Below are 4,996 nucleotides of genomic sequence, written 5' to 3'. Positions count from 1 at the left end.
GACACTTTGTTCTTCTGAACCTCTGCTTCTGTTATTGTTGTTTTTTTTGAGACAGATACTCACTATGTAAGTCCCAACTGGCCTAGAACTATGTAGTTCAGGCTGGCCTTGAACTCAAAGACCTCTATCTGTCTCTGCCTCCCGAGTGCTGGGACTGAAAAGATGTACGTCACTATGTTTTTTCTAACTAGGCCCCTGGAAAGGCTGTTGCTATCAGTTTAGGGACCACACTTTGCGTGTTATTCCAAAGAGCTTTGAGCAGTACTGCCTAAACCTCGACACCTACGATGGTGAGACTGTTTGATGAGAAGCTTCGGATCATGATGGCAGTGATGGAGATAAGACAGAGGAGGAGATAAAGGTGTGTGAAGGGAGGGCAAGGAGGTCCTCTAGATAAGAGAATGGACTGAGTATCGATTTGAGCTATTGAAGAAGGTGACAGCAACGAGGGGATTGAGGAACTGGATCATCTGAAGAAAGAATGCCAAAACTGTGCCTACTCTAGAACAGTGCTCCAGTGGAAGTATGCTGTTAGGCATATGTGAGACTCTCCACACTAGAAAGGCATGGAAAGGGGTTGGGGGCTGTGGGCTCAGTGAGCAGTGTTTGCCCAGCATGCATGAAGCTCTGAGTTCTAGTTCCATACACCAGAGCGTAAATCAGCCATGGTGGTACATGCTTATAGTTCCTGCACTAGAGGTGGAAGGAGGATCAGAAATTCAGGGTGACGCTCAGTTTCACAGCAAGCTTGAGACCAGCCGGAGATATGCGATCCTGCTTTGATCTGGGGGAACAGCGGCAAAGGAGACCATTGTGGGTCTGGTCTGAATTTTAACGGGCTTGCTGCTACCTAGGTCAAGAGACAACTAATAAAATATCCAGTTCACACATCTTTTTATAGCGGAAACTTTCAAAGCACCGAGAATTATATATGCTATTTGTAGCATTTGTAGAAATCTTCTAACTTACCAACCACACTATGAGAATGCAACGGGAGCATTTAGAAAACAGAACTAATAAATACAACCTTTACTCTAAAACTCTTCAAGCCTATGTACTATTTGTTAATGGCATTTAGTGTTTAGTTAGTACTCAAATGTCTTCATTAAGCCCCAGAGTTTGGTACTGAGCAGGCTCTGGTGGTGCAAACCTGTCATTTCGGCAGGACAGGTTGGAGGATTGCAAGTTTGAGGCTAGCCTGGGCTACATAGACCCAACTCTTTAAAGCAAAACAAAAATGAGAATATAAAGAAAATAAGGAAGGTGTACTGTGTGGATTGTCTTAAGTTTGCTTATCACAAAAGATAATTAGGTTTAAAAAAAAAAAAAGCTGGAGTATCATATAGCTCAGGATGGCCTCAAATTTATTACAGAGCCTAAGACAATCTTGAACTTCTGGTATTCCTACTGAGTGGGAGTACAGGACAGCCGTTTTGAATGTTTTTATTTGAGTCAGGGTCTCGTTATGAAGCCCTGCTGGCCTGTAACTTGTTATGCAGAAATCCACCTGCCTTTTAATTAATTAATTTTTTTCTTTTTTTGAGACAGGGTCTCTATATAGCCCTGGCTGTCCTGGAACGCACTATGTAGATCAGGCTGGCCTGGAACTTTATTAAGAGACCTGCCTGCCTCTGTCTGAGTGCTAGGATTAAAGGTGTGGGCTTTGGTTTCAACTTTTGAAATTAAATTTCTTAATAGCTCCAATCTGTTCTCCCTCCCCATTTCTTAAGGAAAAAAAAAGTTGGCTCATTTTGCCTAACTTTCTGTCTTTGAGTCTTCCTCTCCTTGTTTTACTGCAGAAAAGGCTACACTGCGGAGCGGAGAGAAGAAACTTTCATGTTCCTTTCCATTTCCACGTGTGGGTGTGAACATGCGCAGGCAGAGGCCCGGCATTTATGGTGGGAATCCTTCTCTGTTGCCTTCCACCTTATTCACTGAACCAGAGTCTCAGTCAAACCCAGAGCTCTGACACCATTATCCTCTCTGGTCAGCTTGCTCTGGGGACTCCCCTGTCTCTGCCTTCCAAGGCTGCAATTACAGGCTGGCAACCAAGCTCACTGGGCATTTTAGGTGAGTGCTGGGACTCAAACGCTGGTCCTTGCACTTGAGTGGCAAGTGCTTCGAACAAGGAGCTAGTCTTCAGGCCATCATCTTATTTTGAGACAGTCTTCCTGTGTATCCCAGGCTAGCCTTAGTCCCATGATTACAGGCCTGTGCTACCATGAAGGATGAGTGTGAACTCACTAGTACTCATGACTAGAGAGCTCTGATTTACTAACTACAACCACGGTCATGATTCCTCATGTGTAAGATGAAGACCATGCATTTATGCTTCAGAAAGCTTCAGCGCATGTTAGATGGTAGCCCAGCAGCCCCTGAAATAGTTGTTTTACAGGCAGGGCTTAGGCCATCCGACCACAGCTTGAATGGTTTGGGAGTCAAAGATTTCTCAGTTGTGCAGTTCAGGGGCTTTTTAAAGATGAAAGAGAAAGGGCTTCTACAAGAGTGACCTGCAAATTAATTTGCTTGTTTTGGTCCAAGCTAAGAAGTACCTCCAAAGCTGGGCATGGTGGCACATGGCTGTAATCCTAGCACTCAAGGAGGCAGAGGCAGGCGGATCTCTGAGTTCGAGGTCAGCCTGGACCACAAAGCAAGTTGGACAGCCAAGGCTATACAGAGAAGCCCTGTCTCAAAAAACCGAAAAGTACCTGGACACCATGGAAATGTGTCAGATCATAATTCTGGTGTATGAATTCAGGTGCCAAAGAGATCACATGACACCAAAACCACAGCTGGTCTTTACATCAGGCTCACTCTGACAGACTACCCCACCCTCATCAAACCAAGCCCCGGTTGCAACATAACTAACCTTAGGAAGTAGGGACTATAGCAGAAAAAAAATCATAAAAAGCAGAACGTTTGAATGTAGGGTTGGAAACGTAGCCTCGTACAGAGTATCTGCTTGGCACCACAAACTGGAGTGAAGCCCAAATGGAGACCTGCTCGTTCTCCATGCTTGCTAGTCAAGCTTCAGACTTAAAGTTCTATTCCTTCTTATTTTTTGATGTGAAGGATGCCCCCTCCCTAGACAAACTTATTAAAAAAAAAAAAAAACAATCAATAACACAAAGCAACACCCTGAGGCAAGTCCCATCATCAAACAGGATGCAGAGCTACTCCCAGCACCAGGGTAGCAGGGAAACTGAAGGGAGCTCTAAACCAGCAAGGGAAGGAACGAGCGAACGAGACCTTACCAAAACGTTATACCTAAGGTAAGAAACGTGGCACGAACAACCTTGGCTGTGTCAGTTAACAAAATAAGGTTAATCACAATGCTAGTTCCTGAAATTTGACTTAACACATGAACAGATTAAGAAGGAAGTCTCTAGAAATCACCTAAGAAGAATATACTGAAGTTGTCTATGGTGGTGCATGCTGGTTGGCCATCCCAGCATTTGTGAGGTAGAGGCAGGAGGATCAAGAGTCTTGGTTACCTAGCGAATTTAGGTCAGCCTGGGATATAAGAGAAACTGTGTCTCAAAAACCAAACCAAAATTCTACAAAACTGATACTACTGAAAATCATATTACAGAAAGAAAAAAATAACAAAAACCAAAACCAAAATACCCAAACCTCCCAAGTTTACAGAGCACTTCTGGTTTTGTGACCATGCCTTCTGTATGGTTGGTATACAGTAGCTGCCTCTGGGTTTAATATCTACCTGTGGGAGGTACACTCCTTTCTTTGGAATTGTTTGAAAATTTGCAAATCTCAGTTATTTGAATGCAAGATTCTGGGGTCTCTAATTATTAGAGTCATAGATTCAAGGACCCAATGAAATAAGTGATAAGACATTTTGAAATAGGCAAGTAGACATCTGTGCACTTAAAAATAATTTGACTTTGGTTTGGTGTACGGTCGTTATATGCATGGGTGGAGCAATCAAATGGAACTTTTGATTTATTTAAGCTTTAGATCTGGCATACACCTGTGAGTCTGGGATCGCTACTTAAGTTTCACTGCTGAAAAAAAAAATCTGCCTACCCAGGCTTGAGCACAGGCCTTTAAACCCAGCACTTGTGGGACAGAAGCGAGTGGACCTCAGTGAGTTCAAGCACTGCCTGGTCTACATAAGGAGTTCCAGGGCAGCCAGGGTTATCTAGTGAGACCGCCAATAATAATAACAACAACAATAATAAAAGTAAATAGTGGGTCATTTTAAGGGCGAGAGGATGAGATAGGATGTTTCTCGGTAGGTTTGCCGTTTGAAGGGCAAACTCCTCTCCCGCATCCTGACTTCGCAGCAGCAACCCTGAGCGAGCACTTAAATGACCGTGCCCAAGCACTTGCTCTGAGACGTGTTCCCCTGAATAGACGTTATCTCCCCGGGCCTCCGTCAAACTATATTCTCCAGGGCGGCGAACTCTGCTCCTCTCCTCGCGCCAGGTTCCTGCAGAGTCGACACTGCCGATCTCCCTAAAGGTAGGGTCAAGTGAGTCCAAACAACTTAGAGGTCGGGCCGGGTAAGACCTCGTGTGAATTAGGTGACGCAAGTCCTGGGTAGGTCGGCAGTTCCAGCTTCAAGGCCTCATTCTAGAGCCTCTGACGGTACTAACCAGCCCTAGTCTGGCTTTGCAGACGCTTACCTGTTTCTGCACCGGCCTCCGCCGGGAGCATTCAACAAGGCCCTAACCCGCGGCGGACCGGAGCGGGCGTCTGCGCGTCCCACGTCTGCGCATGCGTCACAGTCCTTCGGCGGCTCCCCCCACCACCCGCACCCCCGGCCTGCCAGAGGCTCCACCGAGGCGTCTTTCCCGCAGTTTCCAGAGAACCAATCAGCGGAGGCCTTGACCTCAAGCCCCGCCCTCACGCTCCGGCGTCGCCGCGCCCCCTTCGGCGCGAACTGAGCGTCAGGGAGCTCGGGCAGGTGTCTGCGCGCGCCGCGCTCCGGGGCTCGGCCCTCTTCCGAGCAGCCAATCGCGGGCGAGACGCCGGG

The sequence above is a fragment of the Psammomys obesus genome, unplaced genomic scaffold, assembly GCF_907164565.1.
Source record: "Psammomys obesus unplaced genomic scaffold, mPsaObe1.curated_primary_1811, whole genome shotgun sequence".
Lineage (NCBI taxonomy): Eukaryota > Metazoa > Chordata > Mammalia > Rodentia > Muridae > Psammomys > Psammomys obesus.
The sequence above is the reverse complement of the archived record's forward strand: the minus strand, read 5'-3'. Positions refer to the sequence as shown.